This window comes from Danio aesculapii, chromosome 20, assembly GCF_903798145.1.
Source record: "Danio aesculapii chromosome 20, fDanAes4.1, whole genome shotgun sequence".
NCBI classification, from domain to species: domain Eukaryota; kingdom Metazoa; phylum Chordata; class Actinopteri; order Cypriniformes; family Danionidae; genus Danio; species Danio aesculapii.
This window is the reverse complement of record NC_079454.1, coordinates 26,758,714-26,773,898: the sequence shown is the minus strand read 5'-3', so window position 1 is coordinate 26,773,898 and position 15,185 is coordinate 26,758,714.

The following is a 15,185-nucleotide window of genomic DNA, read 5'->3' as shown; positions in this document are numbered from 1 at the left end:
CGCCCTAAAAACTATGCCCTTTTTTTTATAAAAGAAAAGCATATACATTTGAAGGAGTAACAGAAGAGTATGCAAGCTTTGGGACATACTACTTCCTCGTTAACAGATCGTTATGCTGCTTAGTTACGTCCCCTGTCAATCAACTCGACACATCCTCCACATTTCTTTCATATTTAATTTCCTACCTTATTGGAGAATTAGCAGAATGTTAATTTGCCATTCACCAGTTTTCATGCAGAGAAATCTCCTCAGCTCTTTGGGTAATTATGCATTCAGACGATAATGCCCAAACATATTTTGATATAAGTTCACATTGTTGTTGTAGATTAAATATAACGTGATTTAAACATGTTTCAGTGAGCTAGATTTTAACTAACAGTCATTCAAACAACTTTACCGAAGCCTCTCTACTTGACAGTTGGTCTCGCATGTACGCCATGTTTGTAGTTTGTTTAAACTTTTTACCCAAGTTTGTAGTTTATGTCCAAAGTAAAGTAAAATTTAACCTTTGGAATACTCTTTACAACATACTATGGTTTGGGACATACTAATTCTATTTTCGAATACTATTTAGGATAGATAGCGAATTGGGACGCAACATTTATCTTATTTCACCTCAATGACAAAATATTTTATACTAGTATAACATTTTTGAGTATGACTATGTATTTTGAGTAGAACATTATCTTCAGATGTCAAAACAGCAAGTTACTACATCTAACAATGAAAGCAATTATAAAACAGCATTAATACAACTCAAAAACAGTAAAGAAAAAAGCACAATGAGTACAGAAAGCAGAGTAGATTTGACTTAAATTAATTAATTTAATTTTATAAAAAATAATTGTCAATTTAAGTAACAATTCTAAGTAAAATATATACAGTTGAAGTCAAAATTAAGCCTCTCGTGAATATTTTTTTCTTTTTTCCCAAATTACGTTTACAGAGCAATGAATTTTTCACAGTATTTCCTATAATATTTTTTCTTCTGAAGAAAATCTTATTTGTTTTATTTCCGTTAGTTTTTTAAAAACAATTTAAAGGTATTTTTTAAAATATTTTTTCAATATAATTTTTTTGATTGTCTACAGAACAAATCATCGTTATACAGTAACTTGCTTAATTAACTCAATTTGCCTAGTTAACCCAATTAACATAGTTAAGCCTTTAAATTGCACTTTAAGCTGAATACTCGTATTATTATTCTTTCCTGAACAAAATTATTTCACATAGGAATGACATTAGTCTTTAGTATGCACTTTATATTACAGTGTAATAATAGTGTAACAATAATTACACATTAATTACAGCTACTTGTGTATTTGCTGTGGATTCTGCTTCACAAGTAACAGCCATACATGGTTTCCAATCGAGAATTTTGATGAAGTAATGCAATATGCATTAAAGGTCAAGTTTTTACATGGTCAGATGCCCATACGAAGGTAGATTACTCTAAATTACCCCTATTAGAGCTGTTTTCTGACACTGGAGACAGGTAGCAGTTTCTGCTGTCATTGATCCACCACACGTCTTCATGCTGTTAATAGAAGCCCTTGTTCTTAGAAATTGTTTTAACACAATACACACACGCATCCTCACATACGCTGACAAACAAGCTTACAGCCACAGCCTTTGTGCGTGTTGGGCAGTTTGAAATGATCAATGCATGTCTGTTTTTCCTGCCCCTGTTAAGCTGGCCAATGAACAAAGTGCCATTCTGTGAGCAGCAACAGAGAGAGCTGTATAAACAAGCGCACAACCTCACCATCAGCACCCACTTTCCCCTCGCTCAGACACATTCTAGGATTGTTTTTCAGTCACATGTGTAAACACATCTCAGGCATGGGCGACTCAGCTCTCACATAGGACATCATGCAAACAGAAATCCCACCAGGAACACACAAAAACATACATTGTGAGAGTTTTACGATGATATAAATATGTGTATCAACTGTTTTTTTTGTCACAACGTGTTTGATCATTTGTGAATAACTGAGAAACCTCATGTTTCTTCCAAAATCAACATCACGTTAATTTCACGGAGATGGTAAAATCTCAGGAGAGGAGAGTCCTGACCAAGACAGGCAGCCAAAATTACACATATGCAAAAACAGCAATTACAACATACCATACACTCACTCGAAAACCATGTTACCAACTGGAAACAATGACACACCATCAACTCAACCTCAATACTATGTAATTGTAATTTAAAATGACTGAAATCTGAAGCTGCAGCGTATTATTAAAAAGAGGTTTGACCAAACTCAGTTCTAACAAGGCGTATGAGATTTTACCTTGATTGTGAATGTAATAAGTAGATAAAGAATTCAATTCTTGAATTAAACAACAGAGATGGCAATTTACCCAAAATGGCTCTGTATATCAACAAATACCAATGCATTTTTCTGCTAAATCTTTCAAATATTTTTATTAATATATTTCTTATTTTCACATCTGCATTTTACAGAATCAAATCAATGCACAAGTAAACATTATTTTATAACCACCCTTTCACCTTACCCCATCCTTTCTGGACAGACCATTTGAATGGACCTAATTGTGAGGCAATGAGCTATAATATTCAACATGGCAAACTAAAAACAAAGAAGTAAATAAAAACTAAAAAAATTATAAATATTTTTCTGACATTAAAAAACATGACTTATTTCTAAAATAACAAACAAGTTGGTTTTAAATTTTTCCTCAAATACTTAATATGGAGCATCAAACATTCCGAGCAGACAGAACGGCGGATGACTCCGGTAAGACCAGAGGCGGAGGATTATGCATTTATATTAACAAAGCTTGGTGCACAAACTCTGTCGTCGTTGGGAGACATTGCTCTGTTAACCTGGAATTTCTAATGGTTAAATGTAGACCGTTTTATCTGCCACGGGAGTTCACCTCCACCATAATAACTGCTGCCTATATTCCTCCCGATGCTGATGCCTAGCTCGCTATGAATGAACTTCATGCAGCCATCAGCAAACAACAGACTGCTCACCCGGAGGCTGCTTTTATTGTTGCGGGGGATTTTAATCACTCAAACTTAAAGACAGTGCTCCCCAAATTCCATCAGAACATTTTCTGCCACACAAGGGGAAACAAAACTTTAGACCAAGTGTACACAAACATGGCTGTAACTGCATTTTGTTGCCTTGTACTTGTACATGTGTAATGACAATAAAGTTGAATCTAATCTAATCTAAAAATGTGAATTAAAATCATAATGTATCTCAGTGTTAGCTCAGCTAGATACATTTTCAGTAGCTTGATAGTAACTCAGCTACTTATGATACAATGTAGCTAACTACGTTTTCCAAGAGAGTTGTAGATTCACAAAAGCTACATTTAATTTAGTGAACCTGTAGGGATCTGAAGCAGCACACGTTCATCTTACAAGATCACATACTACAATATTACAGCCATCTATTTGTAAATCACACATGTCATGGGTTTACATTTATGTATGTATATTATTTTGTAATAAATAACAAGTTGAAATTAAATTCATGAAGTAAAAAATTAACTGGATTTAATTACTGGAGCCATTATTTTAAAGAAAATGTGTGCTTAATTTAATTAAATAATTTTAAATGCATTGCAACATTTGTCGCAGTTTTGTACTTTGCCTTTTGACAGTCGGAGAAATTTGATTGTGTCATAAAACATTTAGCCTTGTCAATATGATTGCATTGCAACTGTTTTAAGTACCAAAAATATTTACATTTCTTGTAATATACGCCTTAGTGAAAAAATACGGTAACACTTTATAATAACTACACACTATAAATCATTTATTAAGCATTAGCAAATAGTTAATTCATTATCTGTTAAGCATTAATTCTACATTAATAAGCGTTAGTAAGCAGTTTACAACTGCAGCTACAAATGCTGTATTCTTGACTTACAAACATATTTATAATGTGCTTAATACTTGTACTTTCATACTTTGTTAATGATTTATTTTCATTACTAAATTAAGTATCGCATTATTTACAAACCATTTGTATTTAAAGTAGTTGAGGGTTTTTAGGATCATTCAGAACGAGTTAGTAAATGATTAATAAACTATTGAAATCAACGTTTTTATGTCTTATTATTCAGGCATATACTAATAGTATACTAATTTATATCCCTTTTAAATGACAAATAAAGGCTCAGTTAAATTCTAAACAGGAAAATTGACATTATTCATTCCTTTTCATCTAAAGATACACAAATAAAACTGTTCTTCAAATGAAAAATAAATCTCTGCAACCTTATCTTAAATAAAATGACTGTACAGTTTAAACATTGCATCTTATAATATTGTTAAATTATTATATTGTTGTTGTTTTATCCAGTTTTATGTCGTATTTTGACACTCCTGTTATTTGGCAATGTTTAAACTTTACAGTAATTTTATTTTTTAGAAAAAATTGCAAAGATTATTGTTCATTTGATTCTGAGCCTTTAATTGTCATTTATAAGGGATTTATAAAACATAAATAGTCCTCACTTTAGATTAGGTCACAAAATTGCATGAAGTTGAGTTAATAAAATATTTATTAACATATTAGTTAACTATTAGTATATGCCTGAATAATAAGACATATAAATGTTGATTTCAATAGTTTATTAATCATTAGGATCATTCTGAATGATCCTAAAAACCCTCAACTACTCTTAAATACAACTGGTTTGTAAATAATGCGATACTTAATTTTGTAATGAAAATAAATCATTAACTAAGTATGAAAATACAATTATTAAGCACACTATATAGGTGCTTATAAGTCAAGAATAGAGCATTTGTAGCTGCAGTTATAAACTGCTTACTAACGTTTATTAATGTAGAATTAATGCTTAACAAATAATGAATTCACTAGATGCTAATGCTTAGTAAATGATTTATAGTGTGTAGTTATTATAAAGTGTTACCAAAAATTTTCAGTGTAACTAATTACTTTTAGGAAGTAACTTGTAGTGTAGCTATAGCTACTTATTTAGAAGTGTAGATTGGCAGGCGCTGATAGTCTTCAAATCAAATCACTTTTGTTGTCTCATGAACAGCAGCACGTGTACTATGATGAGTGAAAAGCTTAGGTGCTGGCTCCAGACAGTGCAAAATACAACAACTTACTCCCAAAAACGAAACAATATACAATTAGCAATGTTGACAGTAATACATAAAAGACAATAAATACATGAAAGACATAAATGCGTAAAGAAAAACACACACTAGGCACAGATAGACAAGTACACAGTCCAAAAAAGGGTGTACGCATAGTCTGACTGTTGGTGGAAAGTTATTGTTGGCGATATTGTTTTAAGTAAGGATTGGGTAAAGTGCAGTGCATGCTTGTGTATTAGTGCATCGACACAAAGCACACAAAAAGGTTTTTATGACGACCCAAGTTTAATTTGCTCAAGCTCGAGGGCCTTTCTTTTTCTGTAAAATAATAAAATAAATAGTTTGAAAGTAGCTCAGCAGCTATGTTTCTTCATGAGTAGCTTCTAGATCAGGGGTGGGCAAACTCGGTCATGGAGGGCCGGTGTCCTGCATAGTTTAGCTTCAACTCTAATCAAACACACCTGAACTTACTAATCAGTGTTTCCAAGATCACTATAACTATAAGCAGGTGTGTTTGATAAGAGTTGGAGCTAAACTGTGCAGGACACCGGCCCTCCAGGACCGAGTTTGCCCACCCCTGTTCTAGATTATCAAGCCACAGTTTCAGAGTAGCTTCCCAAACAAGTATTTGTGCTTTATACTTCGACACAGAGTGATTTGGCTCCCTTGTGAGGACTGAAAAAATATTCCTATGGTTTGTATTATTTAATAAACGTCTTCATCGTGATTAGCATGCATATTCTTAACCTGATTATGCTTAAGTAAGCTGACAATGCAAATAAATGTGTTAACAGATGTTCCATCAAGTTCTAAAAACGGCTGAAGCACAAACCAAACTCCACAGCAAGAGTTTTACCCCTTATGCTGATTTCACCAAGCATATTAAATGCTAAACCTGCTTTCTGTCAGCTTGTTAAACTGCACAGGTGTAATACAGCAGATTTAAGCACATTCATAGCAGTAAGGAAGGAGGAAATATATATCACAACACTTTCTTGATCCAGAGAATTATAAAAGTTAATTCTTATCCTGTGCAGCATAAGTAGAAGTGCTACGGTCAAAATGTTCCATCTTGAGAGAGAGAGAGAGAGAGAGTGATAATATTTGAGCCATTCAGTTTTTAATGACATATATAATGATATATCTGAGAAATGCTTTTGATTTTGAGTCCCAAAACACACTTGCAGCCTATCAGCAGTAACCCACCGAGCAATTTTGTGTTTATTAGACCTCTAAATATAGAAGGCTTGGATAAAACAACTCTAAATTTGGGCTGTCAGTGAAAATCTAACAATAGCCAAAATCTAGATAAGTCATCAAATGTATTCCTTTGGATTTAAGTTTAGATTTAATGTCTATTAGATTTTCACTGACATCCCAAATTTAGCTTTTTAAGTCAAACAATGTTTGGACATCAATTAGACATCTTATTTTGAACAACAACAACTAAAAAATGCTTGGTGAGAAGGGGTGTGTGTTGTAGTAGCTATAGTGGAAATCAAAAGGGTCAGGGTCTATTTAGGTTATGGCATATTGGCATATTTCAAATTTCAGTATCATTTTGTAAAACTTGCTAAATACACCTTTAACATGCCATTCATGCCAACTTACATAGGTACTCTTAGTTAACTATGCTAAGTATTGTGTTTTAACAAAACTACCACCAAATGAACTGACTTATTTAATACATTGAGTTAATAAAGTCTTGCATATGCATTCAGGTTACTTGTCAATAAATCTGGATTCAAACAACAGATTTTTGTGAGTTATCATGTTGTTGGTGTGCATGTAAAGGTGCTCATTGAGCACACAGCAACACGCGCTCCGCTATAAGCATTCTTGAGTTCTCTTTGCACCCGTGCAATGTGACACCTGACTCCAGGTAATAGCGCAGCTCCACAGTAACAGCAGGCAGGTGGAACAGCCACACATTCATACGCGCTTACATTCTAGCTTCTTACCCACATAAATCCACAAGCAGGTAAGCTTTTATTCTTGTGTACTCATTCCGTCGCGTATGTAATCAAGTCGGGGGGTTTTCTTCACGTAATGTATGTTCGCATGATACCGCTAAACACAATAGGCCTCTTGTTTTGCCCTTATCTCTTGGCAGCTCCACATCCTTAAAGACCCGTTGTGGATTTCTTATTATGAGCATTGTATTTAAAAGAAATGTATGCCGATTTTAGGATAACATTGTGTTAGAATCTTGGTTGTTTACTTTTGATACAACATGTACAATATCATATATGTAAAAAGCTCATATATGAATTTTATTACAATTTTATTGCATTTTACCCATCCAGAGTTTATTTTAATTAGTTATAATTATAGTAATTAGTTAAAGTATATAATTTATTTAGTTAGTGGCTGAAACGCACTATATTTGGTTGATACACATGCTTATAAACTGTATCACATGATTACTCTAAAACTCTTACCCTGAATATATAGTTTCAGACCTAATACTGTAGAGCAGTGTTTCCCAACCCTGTTCCTGGAGGCACACCAACAGTTCATGTTTTGGATGTCTCCCTCATCTGACCCATTAACTTCAGGTTTTGGAGTCTCTTCCAACGTTCTGATGAGTTGTTTCAGGTGTGTTTGATTAGGGAGAGAATGAAAACGTGTACTGTTGGTGTGCCTTCAGGAACAGAGTTGTGAAACTCTGCTGTAGAGTATACACAGTGTATACGTGTGTTTTTCGTGCATTAGCTTTACGCCATTCAGTGTTTTTGGGGTCAGTAAGATTGTGCTTTTTAAAAGAAATGAATACTGTAATTCAAGGAAGAATGTGTTAAACTGATCAGAAGTGAGAGAACAGACATCAATCAGTTATTAACAGTTTAAACGTATTAAATCAGTTTCAAGTAAATGCTGCTGTTCAAACTCTGCAAAAAATTATTAAATATTCAGCTATTGTCAATATTAATAATACTAGGGTATATTTCTTTAGCTGATTTTATTTATACAACGTATAAACAGATTATATGGTAAAGAAAAAAATCTATGGGAATTCATGGTGAAGGTATGTTTTTATCTGATAAGTAAGAATAATATTTGCACACATTCCCTATTTGTATACATACAATATCAGAAACACAAAACCTTTCTTGTCTTGTTACATTCAGTGAGAATAACTTGTATTTTAGTAACTGTCCCGAAACAGCAGTCATTTAAAGTGTAAGTGTTTTGCCTCTTGAGCCTTGAATCTGGCTCTCTTTACAATTCAACTGATGCTTCTAGCTGGAATTCACGCTCTGCTTCTGTGAAGTCTAAACCCCACCTACTTTCATCTGATTGGCCATGTCAGATATTTTGGCATTGACGAGTGCTGTTAGAGGTATCAGCTTGAATATGTAACTTTTAAACTATTTTGTCATCCTAACAACAGACAGAGCGCTGTGTAATGGAGTGCAGCCGAGCAGTGCAAGAATTTCCAACATTATCTGATGTGTGTTTGGTGGTTACGGCCCTAGTGTAATAGCTGCTGTAAATTCAGCTTTGCCATCATCACATAATTAAATAGAATTTTAAATTGTAAAGTAGAACATTTTTGCCATATTTTTTACAGAATATGATTTTTTTACAGACCAGAAATGTTTGAATGGCAACTGTATGAAAATTATAAATATTTTATAACTTACTGTAAGAATCTGAAGGAAGTGAATGGGAACTGTGATGTCAGAGTTACACAAGGAATAATCTTTTTTAAAATAAATGGTTAAAGGTTGTTTAGCCCACACTAGATTAGCCACTTGTAGACTCACACAACCTTTTGCACACTTTTTCTTTTCCAGTCCTAGATAATTGTCTTGGAAGAAGAGAAAAGGGCTGTGACTGCAGAGCTTACTCATGTCTGTGACAGCAGATTATGTACTGAGTGAAAGTACAACTACTGAGAGTCGCATAAAATATCTGAAGGATCAGGAGTAGTGAAGTAAAGTGAAGTATGTTGAAGATAACTTAAAATGTTTCAAATACAAATTATTTTTTTATCTCTATATATTAATATACTTAATATATAAGTGCTATATTATAAGGGAGACCAGGACTCGATGTCACAAGGACCATATCTCAAATTAGTAACTATAAAAGGTCAATTTGTACAAAAACATGTTTAAAGATTTATAATCCACACATAGAACAATTGTTATAACATTTTACAAGAAGTTACCATATGTTAACAATAATAAACTGTATTAGGTAACAAGAAAAGATTAATTTCAGCACTAACAAACACAATGTATAGTGTTAACTACTGTGTGTATATTTGAATATTGCATAATGGAATTGAGCTAACATGAACCAATAAAGAACAGCTTAATGTTTATTAAAGTATGTTAACAATGATTGATAAATATTGTAACTCATTTCTTGCTTATTGTTAATTTTAATTAATGCACCATATTTTGGAAGGAATGTGTATAAACTTTGTCCTCCAAACTAAATGTACTTATATATACATACATAAGTCCCAAAAATTATTTTATTAATATGTAAATATACAGGGCATCCGGAAAGTATTCATAGCGCTTCACTTTTTCCACAATTTTTTATGTTATAGCCTTATTCCAAAACGGATTAAATTAATTCTTCCCCTTAAAATTCTACACACAATACCCCATAATGACAATGTGAACATTTTTTTTAATTGCTGCAAATTTATTAAAAATAAAAAAGCTGAAAAATCACATGTACATAAGTATTGACAACCTTTGCTCAATACTTTGTTGATGCGCCTTTGGCAGCAATTGCCGCCTCAAGTCTTTTTGAATATGATGCCACAAGCTTGGCACTTTTTTTTGCCCATTCCTCTTTGCAGTACCTCTCAAGCTCTATCAGGTTGGATGGGAAGCAACGGTTTACAGCTATTTTAAGATCTCTCCAGTGATGTTCAATAGGATTTAAGTCTGGGCTCTAGCTGGGCCACTCAAGGACATTCACGGATGATGGAGGCCATTGTGCTCAGTGGACCTTCCAGAGCAGCAGAGATTTTTCTGTAACCTTCCTCAGCCTTGTGTGTCAAAACAATCCTGTCTTGGAGGTCTACAGACAGTTCATTTGTCTTCATGCTTGGTTTGTGCTTTGACATGCACTGTCAACCCTGGGACCTTATATAGACAGGTGTATGCCTTTTTAAATCATGTCCAATCAACTGAATTTATCACAGGTGAACTTCAATTAAGCTGCTGAAACATCTCAAGAATAATCAGTGGAAACAGAATGCACCTGAGCTCAATTTAGAACTTCACGGCAAAGGCTGTCAATACTTAAGTACATGTGATTTTTCAGGTTTTTTATTTTTAATAAGTTTGCAACAATTTCAGAAACTCTTTTTTCACATTGTCATTATGGCGTATTGTGTGTAGAATTTTAAGAAAACAAATGAATTTAATCCATTTTGGAATAAGGCTGTAACATAAAAAAAGTGGAAAAAGTGAAGCGCTATGAATACTTTCTGGATTCTGTTTCATATTTCAATATTAAATATTTTCTCAAAAATATGTCATTTCAGAAATGTTGAAAGGTATGTGAAGGTATATTTTCACATACATATAATTTTGGACTTGATCCCCCAATAACTTTTTCCTGAGCAATTGTATTCATTGTTTTTATTGACACTAAAAAAGAACGTGACAACTAGCTCTGGTCTGGCTTATATAACCGCAAGTTATGCTGCTGCCGGCTCAGTTCATAAGAGCAACGTTTGGATCAGAACTGCCTGGTTCATAATGCTGAAGTCAAGCTTTGAAAGGCAACCCTGACATCCAATAAGATCTTATGGGCTACCGATGACAGATCTGTGTTCATCCGATCTCCATAACCATCATTCATCCAGATCCAACACAATTAAGACTTATCAGCATTCATAATTTTAATAAGCACACTTCAGAAATGGCATGCTATCATTAATTCAATATAGAGAACTGTAAGTTGTGATTCAATTGTTATATTTTTCCCTAAAGCACCAAGGAGCAGCAACAGAGCTTTGTAAATCAAGGTGCAGAAGGTTGAATCCATGTTCCCTAAGGTTTTCCTTCAGTGGTGTGCAGCTCTTTCCAGCTGCGCGGCTGAACTAGGTAAAAGTGTGCTGTTGTGCCCAGTAAGCACAGGCGTCTAGGCCAGCTTTGCTATTCGCTGTGCACTCAGCCATTCCATTTTGCTTCAGTGATTTCTAGCTGCACTTTCAAGCCGCCTCATTGTACTAGTGAAGCTATAGCTTGCTTTCATAATAATAATATATATGGCTCAAGATCATTTTGCATCTGATATTTATTGCATTATGTGTGATTTGCTTAATGTGCAGGCATTGCTGTCAGCTTTAAGCTCTGTTGCAATGTAGCTTGTGTTAACTGCTCCGACTCACATCATCATCTGGTATGTGATGCAGCTCTGATGATCTGGATACATAAGAACTTCCTTAAATGTAACTGTTGTTAAAACAATAAGCTCATGTGTTGTTTTCAGCTCTGCATGAGAATCAATATAGAAGGAAATCTTTAATGCTAAAAAATGGTTTAGGGAGATTGTGACTCTTGTCTGAAATGCATTAATTTGACTATATTTGTAGTTTATATGTACACTGTATAAATGTAATGACGAAAATGCATATTTTTTTATGTTGCTTTACCTTATTTTATTAAGTTAATCAGGTTTCAACTATTTTTTTTAAGTTATACAAAGTTTAACTTAATACTTTTAGTCAGTCATGATGCAAGTTACTAGAGAATTAATTTTTTTACAGTGTAACTTAAAGGTCACCTATTTTACCCCTTTTTCAAGGCTTAATACAAGTCTTTCTCCAGAATGTGTCTGTAAAGTTTCAGCTCAAAACACCTATCGGGTTATTTATTATACCTTTCAGAATATTAGAATTTTCTGCTTTGAACACTGCTGTTTTTGCTGCCTGTGCCTTTAATGCTGTCAGAGTGTGCCTCAATTTCCACCTCTGCTGCGTCAGATAAACAGCACAGTGACAGACATGAAGGAAGCAGATCTCACGTAACGTTTGTGGGAAATACTACAGTAAGAACTTTCCCAATGATTATTTGATGTATTTGTTGTGGAGTTAATTCAACCCTTTCGATGAGTCACACACAATTTCACGCACATACACACACACACACAGTGCGCACGTTTAACTTTGCACTGTTTTTGCATGGCAAATGTGACAGGATACATGTTAATATCCACTGCTGTATGGACATCCATTATATTAATGTACAAAGTAAACCTGATTTAACGTACACAAACCGGGATTGAGGCATCTTTTATAATTGTTCTGACATGCGGCTGTGGTGATAAGGATGGTAAAATCTCTGTAATTCATTGCAAGCTTGCACTGTTTTAAAAACGTTTTAAGCTTGTAAAACTCATTCTTGATCACATTTGATGATGATTGATGATCACAGAGAGCTGAACAGATCTTTTATTCCCGGTTGCTTTGCGCATGTCCTGTCTTGTTGATATGATTATACGCTTTACTACGGAGACATGTTAATATGCGTCTGTCGATCAATTCGGTGGGCGGTAAAACCGTACTCCTACATTACGTTGCTGTCTGCCTCAAAATGGCAGGGATTTGGATTCTATTTCAACGTCAGGAAATTAAAAAAAGACTTATTGTCTTTATATCCCCCCAATATGAAAGTGGATACACTATACCTGCACACAGTTCTGCCCAAACAGCTTACAAAAGATGATTTTCATCATAGGTGCCCTTTAAAATGGAGCGTCTATGCGTCATTTGCTGCAGAATATTGCTTAATTAATGCTAATATTTGTAAGATAACTTCTGGAAGGTCAGCCCTTTAGTCAAACGTTTCTTCACAAAGCTATATCAAAAACAGCTTATTTAGTCTTGTCATCTTTTCGTCTTTTTTGTTCACCAAGCTGCTGTAATTTAATCAAAAATACAACAAAAATAGCATGATTATGTAGAAATTATTACAAATGAAATAAAAAGGCTGTTTTCTGTTTAAATAAATGTTAAAAAGTAATTTATTGTCAAATTTATTCATTGTCAAAGTGGTAATTTAAATCAGTGACATCATTCAGAAATTATTTTAATATGAGAAAAAATATTTATTGCTATATTGTGCTGCTTAATATTTTTTAAGAACATTTAAATACTTTTATGGGGATTGTTTGATCAATACCAAGATTGTATTATAACATTTACTGGCACCTTTGATCAATTTAATGCATCCTTGTTGATTAAAAGTATTAATTTTCTTCCAAAAAAGAAACATTTATTTACTTCAAAATGTTTGAACAGTATGGTATGTGACTTTGGTCATTAGCTTTAGCCATTAGCTTCTACAGCAGACCACTAGCATATCCTCGTTTGTCATGAATGCTATTTTGAAATATGTAAGACCACTCTGTGGATGTGCTGTTGTATTGGCTTTTCAAAATCTTTCCGGGCAATTATGGGATATCTTATGACTTATAATAATAAGCCAAATAGCTTTCAGGTTCAGGAATTAGAGGGGCATTTTCCAGGAATCCACTTAGAGTCCATTTTATAGCCCACTGGTTTGGTCAAACAGAGGCAGGTCTGGGCTAGAAATGTTTGTAATGAAGGTTAGAGCTGCTCTAGGTGACTGAGTCTAGTAGTGAGGTCAGTTTCTTGCACTAAACTTCAGCAGTGGGTTAAATTAGCGCTGTAGCAGCTAGCGCCAACATACTGCAGGCTTTTCTAGGGTGTTTTCAGAGTCCTGCTGCAGTGCATGTGGCTGCGTCTTGTGCTTTTGCTATCATCGTTTTGTCTGGTGCTTCCTCTTTCACACGCACAACACAAACACGATCATTCACTAACATGCGCATGTGAGTCAGAACATGACAAACACGGTCACAGTTTAAAGCACATGTACACTTGTGTCGCAGGTGCACAAACACATCTGGATGGGCATCACAAAGAAACACACACACACACACTGATCCATTCAAATGAAGCTTTTCTCCTCACAGCTGAGCCTTTTCACACAGTGAGACTTTCAGAATGACCCTGCGAGCCGTTAGAGGACACTGTCTTCTTACACAAAAGGAACAAAACAAACTCGTGCATACGGATGACACAAGACTGTAATCATTTACAGTTTGTTGTGTTTAACAGCAGCGCAATGCTGTGCTGCCAAAAGGTTTTTGTCTGCCAGAAGGAATGCAGGTTTTGAGGCAATGTGTTTTGTTAACCAATGACAATGGCATTTTAAATCTTGGCTTTTTTATCCTTTGAACATATGTAGAGTCCCAGAAGCATATGGAAGAAACCTCATTTGCTTTAGACTGGTAAAATGACGCAATATGACTTATGTATACGGTACATTTTACATGAGTATTTGAACTTATTCAGTAATAATTTTTTAACAAAATTGACATTTTGCTTCATCTTGCAGTTACTCATATGGAGAATCCATTAACATAAGATGGAAGACAAAGTGCTTTTTAAATAGGCATTCATTTTGATCATGCACATATTGCTGACCAGGAACTATCTGATGCCATAATGCACTGCGCACTGACCAGCAGTGTTTATTACAGACAGACTGGAATTACACACTGATATACAAATACTGACACATAAACAGAAAATGCGACCTCACTGCAAATCGTAACTTTTTGATTTAATGGTTATTTCATATGAATTTGTACAAGCTCATCCTTACATTTCAGTACAACTTACTCATCCCTCAGTGACTTTTGGGCTTAGATGTGAAGCTTGGGGACACGCCGCACCCTACCTTTTAAAAACATAAATGTTTTGCACCAATAAAATTGTATGAATTTGTACAACTTAGCCAGATTTCTGACAATGTTAAACAATTAGGTTTACTTGTGAGATCAGACTGGAAAATAAGATGGAATAGTGTGCATGCACACTAGAAAAACTAAATTACTGTTTCTTTGACATGCAGCTTCAATACAGTAATTTATTATCATTTATTATGCAGTTAGTTTACTCACATTTTCAAATTTCATTTTATTAATTCAATAAAATTTTTTCAGTTTTAGTAATTTTAGCCCTTTAATTAATTTTTTTTCTTTATTATTTTGTTAATTC